This window comes from Amblyomma mixtum, chromosome 7, assembly GCF_055824585.1.
Source record: "Amblyomma mixtum isolate Tamu chromosome 7, ASM5582458v1, whole genome shotgun sequence".
NCBI lineage: Eukaryota > Metazoa > Arthropoda > Arachnida > Ixodida > Ixodidae > Amblyomma > Amblyomma mixtum.
The window spans coordinates 136477200-136487317 of NC_143018.1; the positions used below are offsets into that span (position 1 = coordinate 136477200).

The following is a 10118-nucleotide window of genomic DNA, read 5'->3' on the forward strand; positions in this document are numbered from 1 at the left end:
TGTCCTTCCGTATGTAACCTACGCGTACAATACCGCAACGCAGTCCACTACCGGGTTTTCTCCTTTCTTTCTCATTTACGGCCGTCATCCTTCTGCTACCATCGACACCATACTGCCGTACCAACCCGATGCCTCCGAGTATACACCTCTTTCTGAAGCCGCCTGGCACGCCGAAGACTGTCGCCGCATCGCCCGTGCTCTCACGACTGACGCCCAGTGCAGAGAGAAATCCCGCCACGACCTCAGCCCAACAGCACCACACTTCGCCAACGGCTCCCTTGTGTGGCTCTGGATTCCGACGAATACTCCGAGCTTGTCATCAAAATTTCTTGCCAAGTACCATGGCCCATACCGCGTACTGGAGCGGACATCTCCAGTTAATTACACTGTAGAACCTCTCAACCTATCTTCTGATCGCCGCCGCCGTGGACGCGATACTGTTAACGTCCAGCGCCTCAAGCCATTCTACGACCCAGCCGTCCTGCCTGCGCCCTGAGTCGCCAGGCTGGCTCCTTTTCTCCCGGGGGGAATTGTAAAGACGAAGACGAACATTCTCTGCAGCGGCGGCAGTGCCATCGCTGCGCGTGCTTTGGGCTCGCTTTTGCTGACCGCAGACTGTTGCTGCCCTGCTCCTTTAATAAGGCCCCGGTGCCTTTAATAAACCCCCGTCTTACAGTATGTATTGGTATGGTTTAGGTGTTCTAGCATTCATTTTTGTACAACTACTGTGACTGAATGTCGTCACGGCAGGCGCATTTAAGCTATAATACAAAACAAAAGACATCTCGATTAGCTTGCACGTAACCAAACAAGAATGTCCTGCGAACAACTGTAAATAAAAATAAGCAAACATTGCAAAGCACCGAAGAAAGTATGCTGAATTCGAGTAGCAGCTATACAGCAGCCAAACAGATAAAAGATGTAGTGCCCGTGTCTGGCTGCCTCTGCCATGTCTGGTACTGGATACATGCGGCCCTTCCACAGGAGCTATAACTGCATAACTATTGAGGTTAATTACAACATTCCTTTAATTTACATTATTTTATGCTACTGTTGCATGCACTCTATATGACAAGTACAGCTTAGCACTAAGGTTGCGCATGACTAGGGTAGCCTAGGTGTTGCACACCTAGGTACGGATTTATTTGGGGTTTATTTAAAACCATGTCCAGGAAATACACTGTTAAAGTGCATTGTGGCCATATCAGTTTTTCATACACACAAGAATCGGTTTTCTTAGAATAGAAATTATCGCGGAGCATACAAAATACGAAAGTAAAAATAGCCAAAGCAGGCAATCTTTGATTGCAATAAATATTTCAGCTGCCAAACTGCTACAAATGACTGAAGTGGATCAAGAATATCAGCAAAACAAAAAATGATCCAGCAGCGATCAGATTTATTGCATATGGCTGTCCGTATACTCAGCAACAATGGCCTCAGTGAATAGAAATGGGTTAAAAGACTTTGCAGGCATCTAAGATTCATGAAATAATAAGTTTTGAAATCACCTCTGCTCAACCCTGTACTTGTGCGGCCGCAATTTGAGGCGTCATTTCCTGCAAGTAAAAAAACAAAAAACAAAAACAATCTGGGTACAGTAATGCGTTATCTGTAGCATGTATAACTGAGGAAATTTAATGCGGAGAGAGCAAACATTACAGAGAAACGAGCCACAGGCAAATGAGATAAAGGAAACCTTGAAGATAACCTGCAGCACATTTCATTCTTTTAAAAGAGCTACTCAACAGGTGACCTGTCAATCAATGGAATAATTTGTGAATAGACCCAACTTGCTCCTCGCATATAATGGTTCCAAAGAGTTGTGTTGTGTTGGGTTTAATGGCGCATAAGCGACTAAGGCTATTATGCGCGATGCTCAGGGTGTAGAAAATTGTATTGTACAAAATATTATACAAAACTTTAAATCAACCAGCGGTGGTGTAATAGGCCTAAAAAGTTATTTCGTGCAACCTAGTAAAAATGGAAGACAAAATCAAGTGTCAAGTTATCCAGAATGCCGCATTTTTCAGTTATGTGTTTATCACCAGTCCTGCCACCGCAGCCTTCTGAAATAAAGGATATGACTCCTTGCGGCCTAATTCCAATTAGATATTTTGAGGCATTGCTGCCCTTGTAATTGGACCACATCTCAGTCCTTGCCTCAAGAGATGATGGCCTTTCGATTCTGATTTGAAAGCAATCTATTATGACTGCCACCTTTGACCCAAAACATTCGAAGAACGCTTGTGGCATCGTCTTTTGAATCGCCTGCCTTGAAGGCCACCTAACTTGCAATTTCAAACGCCAGAAAGCTGCGTGCAGCCATTTGTCAGAAGTTCTGCTGATGGTTAAATCAAACACTGAAACGGTACTCAAGGTCTTGCACGGGAAATTTCACTCGAACTTCATGCGGAACCCAATAAATTCCTCAAACTTCCCTAGGCCATTTTGTGCAGTGTGCATTACGTGCCATTCAACTAGCTCAAAAACTGCGAGCAGCATAGAAAAGCTAGTCAGTCCCGAAATAAAACAAAACCTTAACATCATCGCCACGAAATGATGACTGTGTCATCTCTAGCTCGTTTTTTTTCTGCCCTTGCTTCGCGCAGCTCTGCAGCAAGTCTTTTGTTGTCATCCTCAACAGCACAGATGTCTTGCACAGTCAAATCAGTCCGTACTTCTACCTCTGTAACATATGAGAAGTAAAATCTTTATTAGCTCCGCAGGTTACAGGAATTGCAATATCGAGCTTCTCGGAAAGTTGTATTTTGTGTATCAAACACACCTGCTCTCGACTCAGGGCGAACGCTGACGCTTTCGTTAGGAGAGTTGTCCGCAGGCGCCGCCTCTATGGTGCATCCGCCCTCTGATGACTGACAAGCTGCTGCATCGGCGAGAGCTTTCTTGTTGGGCCGCGTCTTTGACCGTTCAAAACGGGCGGACATGCCAGCAGGTGATCTTTGCCCGTAAACCAGGTGCTGCGTAGGCACCCAGTCAGGGTTTGCGTCGTCCATTATATCTGAAGGACTCCCTGGAAAATTCAAAGGCGTGGCCATGCGCGCGCCGTTACACAAATTGTTTAATCTCACTACAAACCGCATCGTCACACCAAAGAAGTAGGCGCGACGGTGAGGACCGCATCAAAGTTTGTTATCAGTTGACGCTGCCACGGTAAGAACCTCGGAAAGCAACCGCAGGTCGACCCATAAAGTTGACTTTTTCTTACCTCTGATAAAGTGCCGACCGCGTACGCGGACGTTGTCCAGGTTTTCAAGTCCTTCCGGCTGATCCGTGCCAGCCAAAGGCTTCGGCGCTTCTCGTAAAGGAGCTTCGTTCGCTCGCACTGCCGTGTAATCACCTCTGGTAAACTGTGCATCCCAAAGCCTTGTTCGGTGTTAGTTTTCTGCGCAGAAGACTTGCTCCTGCTTTGCGTAGCCGAATATGGCAGACATCGGCATGGTGACACCGTGCGGAAACGGAAATAGGGACGGATAGCGCGCGCGTTTATGCCTAACCAACGCCCTGTAAATCTGCACTCCATTCCCGCTAGCCCGCTCAGTACCTGAAGATGGCAGCACGTATTCCAGAAGCCTTCACAAATGACGTCCGTGAAAACTATGTATTCCGGAGACCTCCACTACGGCACCTCTTCTCCCTCTCTTGTTTCACTCCATCCTTTCCTTACGGCGCGGTTCAGGTGTCCATCGAGATATGTGACACAGGTCTGCGCCATTTCCTTTCCTCAAAAACCAATTTACCAATTTTATTCACCGCACCTGCAGCAGGTCGCTCTGTCTGAAAAACTTTATTATTACTACATAACAGGGAAGAAGTTTGAGGTATCCTGGAAAGGGCCACCTCTCACAACCACTAGGTGCGCTTCTCGGTACAGGAGCCCATTGGCGACCGCTGCGGCTCGGGCGCGTTCGACCAGGGCCTTCTGGCTCACCAGGTCGGAGCAGCCGAGCAGGGCTGCCTCCCAGTACTCCCTAGTGGGGTTGGCTTTTGGGCGAGGCTCGGGATTGGCTGACATGTCCAGACCACGTGGAAGATGTCCGAAGACTTATCCGCACAGTACGGACACTTTCCATGCAGGATCGAAGTGCTTTAAAACTGCCGGGCACAGCAGTGTTTTCGTGTAAAGACGGAGGAGTGTGCGTTCCTCCGTCTTTGTAAGGCCCTGACAGGGCTTGATATATTGCGTTGCCGGTTTGGTATAATTCAATGAATTGTCGAAAACTGAGAGCCGGATTGGGTTTAGAATCCGTTCCGCAAGTGTCTGAGGGCGTTGCCCGGAGAGTAAGCGCGCGTGCGGCGGCATCTGCCGTTTCATTACCTTTCAGGTCCATCTGAGCAGGAGCCCATACGGAGGGGGGGGGGGGGGGGGTAGTTGCTATTTTTAAGGATGCGATACGCAACGAAAGGAATGTATTCCTGCTGAATATTTTTGCAGGCCCCTCTCGAGTCGGTAATGGTGACTCGCGAGTCCTGGTCTGCTGGGGCTAGGGCAATGGCGACCTCCTCCGCATGTGTTATGTCTTGAGCTCGGAACGTTAGGCCGTTCACCACCACGGTTTGGTGGACGACTGCGGTGATGTACCACCCTCCATGGTGAGGGCCGGGGGCGTCCACGTAGAAGATTCCGCGTTTGTTTCAATAGTGGCGGGTCAGTGCCTCCGTCCGCGGAAGGCATCTGGCACTGTGGTCGCCACGTGTCATGTTGGCTGCAAGAGGACGCACGACGTATGCTCAAGAAGTACTTTGATTCGGGCTAGTTGGTTCATATTTTGAAAGTACGGACGGCGCGAAAACAACAAAGACAAAGGAGACGCCCGTCCTGTTTTGTTCGTGTCTCCTTTGTCTTTGTTGTTTTCGCGCCGTCCGTACTTTCAAAATGGCGCCCGTCCTGTTTTGTTCGTGTCTCCTTTGTCTTTGTTGTTTTCGCGCCGTCCGTACTTTCAAAAGCACGACGTATCTCCAGACTTCGGGGATGCGTACGCGCTCTTCCGTCACTGTTGGGTGGTGGATGTGTAGTCGGGCTAATAGGCGGTGTCCCGACGGCTGCAGCAGGTACGCACAGCAGATTAATGAACAATAAGACGATGCCGGGGTCGAGTCGTTGGTAGGGTGAGGTGCTTTTTGCTTAACATCTAAACGAACTGCTGCGACTAGGACATTTATTGCCAAAGCAGCAGAGGAAATCTGTAGGAGACGAGCCTTTGTCTCGTCTTGGGGGTCGGTTTTCGTTGATTGGTGGTACGGCGGGGTGGAAAAGGAAGTGTGGGATCGTTAGGGCTGAAAAGCCCAAGGTATGGAGACAAGGGCTGGTCTTCCCTTCCCACCTAGCCTCTGCTTAGCCTGCCTAGGTTCAGGCAGATGGCGCACACCTGTACTGCATTAAGGGACCAATAGCTCGGGCATTTTTCTATCCATCCTGTACAGGGAAGAGTAAGGATTGCGGTTCTTTCGTGGCGGTCATTTCCTGTGATACAGGGTGGGTGGGCACAAAGGTGTGTGTGGGGAGAGGGGGGGGGGGAGAAGGGTATACTTTCAGTAGCCTTACTGGGAAGTATTTTGGCCCTCACCCCCGTGTGACTACTCTGCCGCATACAGTGGTGGCGAGAAGGGGGGGGGGGGGCGTGTTAGTAGCTTCACCCTCAAGTACTTTGTTCCTCACCCGGATGTTATTAACCGATCACGTGCTTCGGGAACGAATAAAAGTGCATACATGACCTTCCCGCGGTTCCCCACTGTTCCCTCCAACTGTGACCGGTCAGACCGTCAGTTGGCATGTGTGGCGCGGCGCCAGTTGTCTGTGGGGGCGTGTCTGGGAAGTTGCAAGTAATCGCTTTGTATGCTTCTCTTATTCTACCGTCCTTGTATTTTTGAACGCTTTCACTGTCAGCATGGAATAACAACTCGCCCACTCACTTCCATTGTTCACTAATTGGCAACAGTCTCAAGATGTCGGGACAGTTCAGAAATTACCTAGCAAATCGAAGAAACCAGATGACAACAATCTTGTTTAAAGCAGTTCTTAAGGTGTATGCTAAGTGATAATGTGCATCAAAGCAAGGTACTTACGATGACTTCCGCGTGCCTTTAGTGCTGCTTACAAACTTCATGCCACCATGGATGCATCAGTAGCGCACTTGATAATATATCAGTGCTTTCCGAGAACGAAGAAAAACGTTCGCCGACTGCGAAAACCACTTCGCTGCCATCAATGCGCGTTTGCGGCTGCCCGAAATCGGGCACGTTCGCCATGTTCACTGATAAACCGCGCACGATAGAAATAAACGCTGCGGGTCACAACACGTGCGATGCAAGACGGGACAACTATCCGCGCATCGACACACGGGCATTAATGCGGCATCGGGCAGTCGCCACTTGACAATGTGTAGCCAATGAGAAGCGAGTGCCGTCAGAAATTCGGAAACACAATTCTCACGGTTGCCGGGTGAATAGCCACTCTCTTTATTTTTTTTTTCTCCCGGGCATCTGTTATCAGATTCTTTATCGTGTCTGGCGCGACAGTCTGCCCAGAAACTGCACTTGTCAACCGTGACAGCGCTTCAACTGTTTACCGCGTTTGTTCGCGTTCTCCGGTCGCGCTTGCGGGTAATGGCGGAGGACGACCAGTAACCCCTACTGTATTGCGGGTCGGTCATACTATGGTTACCACTGACGGAAGTGGAAGAGTTCGAAGGCTATCCCTTGTCATTTTCGACATCAGACTCCGTGGGTGAAGACTGACTAATTTACTTCAGAATTAGGTGGGTGTAGTTCCTGTGTGATGCTTTGCCCCGAGTTCTCTCTATCGCGCGTGATATGCGGCCTGTGATACTGTGCTTTCACTCGTCTGATTTTTTCATTCCTTGCTGTCTGCTTCATATGCAGTTCATGAATTCCTTGAGATAAGGTCGATGCGTTTAAAGAACTTTTCCTAGGAGTGTATTGCCCTTCGATCCTCAACTGTTTGCCGTTGCTGTCCTTCGCCCCGAGCTGTGTCGTTGACAGGTTTATACTTCTATTATTTTCATAGTTGATACTTCCCACATGATGGCGTTGTCGTGGCGCATTTCTGACCCGCTGCTTTGTCATTTTCTTCTGTGCAGACGAGGAGGATCCTCAGCAGGTAGTCATCGAAGAGCAACAGCAGCCAGGCGACGAGTATAATGATGACAACGACGAAAAGGAAATCGACGTGGTCACCGTGTCCGACGAGGGCCACCACAGGAACTGACACAACAGCGCTGCACCCGCTGTCCTTTCCCTGCCGGCCAACCGGGTCCGTGTCCGCCATTGGCTGCCGATCACCCAGCGTCCTCGGCGACTTGATCAGTGCGCCTGTGTCGCCGGTCGTCATGTCCCGGACGACGTCCAGCGGCCGCGTTGTGACGCCGCCGCACAAGGCGCTGACCGGTCACCAGACGCAGCGCCGGAGCCGGCGACGTGGAGTAGAGCCGGCGTCCACCCCTCCCAGCATGGTTGTCGACGGCAATCGCACGCACCCGCGACACCACCATGGGTCGGCTGCGCGTCCTCCGCAGAGCTCACGGCGAGACGAAGACTTCTCGTTGTCGTCCTCCTTGTCGAGCTCATCGTTGCAGTCGGGCCAGCGCGGCGGCCACCACTGATTGCTGTCCCAGCTTCCGCCGAGCGCAACGTGCACAACACCATAGAGCGCAAGCGTCGCGACGACCTGCGCGTCGCCTTCGAGAAGCTGCGTGTAAAGGTGCCGACGCTAGCCGACAAAACGAAGGCGGCCAGGGTGACCGTCTTGATTGAGGCGGCGGAATACGCGACCCAGCTGGCCATCCAATTCGGCCGCAACATCAGGGAGAAAAAGCGCCAGGAAGCGCTCAGGTGACGGCTGGCCGCACTGCTCGAATATGCTGACGTAGTGTGGGACCCGCACACAAAACGGATGCTAAAAGTTTAGAGCGTGTCCAAGGAAGAGCGCTATGCTTCATTTTCAACGCCTACGGAAGGCATGCATCGATATCTGATCTTCGTAGCCGTTCCGGTTTGCCCACCTTGGAATCTCGTCGCAAAATGCATCGCTTGAAAATGTTATTCGATATCGGCAATAATCACACCAGATTAGACGTTCACACTTGTATGCAGTATAACAAAACACGACAAACTCCGCACAAACACGATAAATAAATTGTAGTTCCGAAATGCAGAACCACTGCATAAAAGCAGTGGTTCTTTCCAAGAACGATAGCTGATTGTAATGCATCGCCTCGCAAACTGGTGACCTTAACGTCAGCCGAAACATTTTTATCTCCAATCAACCCCAGCCGGTCAAGTTACGGTATTTGGTTCGATTCTGGAGTGTTGCCCTTTTTGCTTAATGTTTTGTATTTTAATGTAAAGTGTTTGTTACTCGTCTATTGTGTGAGTTGTTCGGCAGAAATTTTGTTGCCTACCTGCAGGCGTTCTTTTTTTGCTTTTTTTGGTTGTTTGCTGTTGACAAAGCACTGTGCAGTTGTATCTCCACTCCTGCCTTGGCCACCAAAAGGCGGCTGGCCGTATTGAATAAATAAATAAAACAGCAACAAATGGCACGACACCACTACAGGTGCTGAGGCAAGTCGTGGACGTTCAGTCTTCGACTCCCCGTACACCTCATCTCGTGATGAGCAGGAGTCTGCAAACCGCCGAAGCCCACGCCTCTGTCCTGGACATTCAGCATGTGCCGCTCCTTCTAGTCTTCGAGGTGGCTGCCTTCAATTAGCCACTGCCGCCGACCGGTGGACTGTGGACGTGCCTATTTCTCAAAAGTTGGACTGCTGTGCACATCTCGTAGATGTTATGCGAGTGTGGGCATCGGGGCAGCTGCCTCTTGCAGTGTGTGGGGTCGTAGGCCCGACTGTATTTTAGTAAGCCGTTTGTTGTCACGCGTTCGTCAAGAATGAGAGGAATGTGAAGGGTTTGCGCACACGACTCCATGCAGGGGCCGACATTGTCGGTGAACATTCTTGGTTATATTAACACGCTTCTCATTTCGTTTATAAACAAATATGGTTCGAATCTCTTCAAAAGGCTATTTTCTCTGCCTTCAAAAGATGCATTTGGTTTACCTTGTTTCAGGAAATGCGAAGTTAGAAAAAACCTGTTGCATCTAGAGAAAAATCTTTCGAAGTGCTTTGATTTGAGATAGTAATGAGCAGGTTTAAAGATTTAGAAATGTGTGCCTAGCTTAGTGCATTAGCCACGCGTCTTTGAAAAATGTATGAAAGAGGAAAAACTATTCTGCAATAACGTTTAAGATATGCACCGCACTGAGGTGAATTTTTGCACGCTTCGAGATCATGCAATTTTTCTCTCTTCTGGAAATATCATTAATCTACTTTATTTCGTTTAAAAGTTATTTCCTGAACAAAGTTACCGTTGTTTTTTTGGAATGCTCAGGAAATCAGCATTGATGAGGATCAGCCTTTGCTCGTAGTCTTTCGGGGAATACGCACGGTAAGGCTGATTTCAGCTACTTTTTTCGTAGTGCTTACAAAGGGTGGAAGCTTTCTGTGCAATATTTAGAGCACGGTTAAAATGTCCTAACGCTTGTTTTTTTCTGGTGCATGTACATTAAAAATCTCAGCCTCTAATTCTTTTAACCTTATGAACTACGCAGTCCGCAAAATAGAAATAATGTTAGAAATAACATACCTATGTGCCATAAATCTGGTACGTAGCGCCACCTACATAGTACAAGCGCACAAAAAAAGGTCACAATCGAGAACAATGTCCAGGGTGGCGCTACAATGAACACAAATCTTGTCGCTTTGTGACCGGAACCGGACGGGTTGACGACTGCAAGAGCGACATGACTGTGTGAGATAGATGAGTTCTTCCTTTTAATATTTCGAAGGTGAGGTGTTTTTAATAAGGCTACTTAGGGCAAGTGGAGGCTAAAGAACAGATTTAGGTCAGTGACCTAATACGTCCGGGTCTATTCTAGCCGGCAGCTATACATTTCCAGCGCTCATATGTGAGTAAAGTTTTTTACAAAAGTAGTTACTCCTTTTCTAGGCGATCGGCATTTGCGTTAGGCAGAACTTTATTCGGGCACGTGTTTCTAATTGGTTTTCTTTTTCTGAGCTCGT

The 10118-nt window shown here is 49.0% G+C and overlaps 2 pseudogenes; one reads left to right on the plus strand and one right to left on the minus strand.

Moving 5' to 3' along the window:
- Positions 1-1552: 1552 nt before the first annotated feature.
- On the minus strand, positions 1553-4352 carry LOC149337665 (uncharacterized; annotated as a pseudogene).
- Positions 4353-5731: 1379 nt separating this feature from the next.
- LOC149337666 (uncharacterized) lies at positions 5732-7876 on the plus strand (annotated as a pseudogene).
- The last annotated feature ends 2242 nt before the right edge of the window (positions 7877-10118 follow it).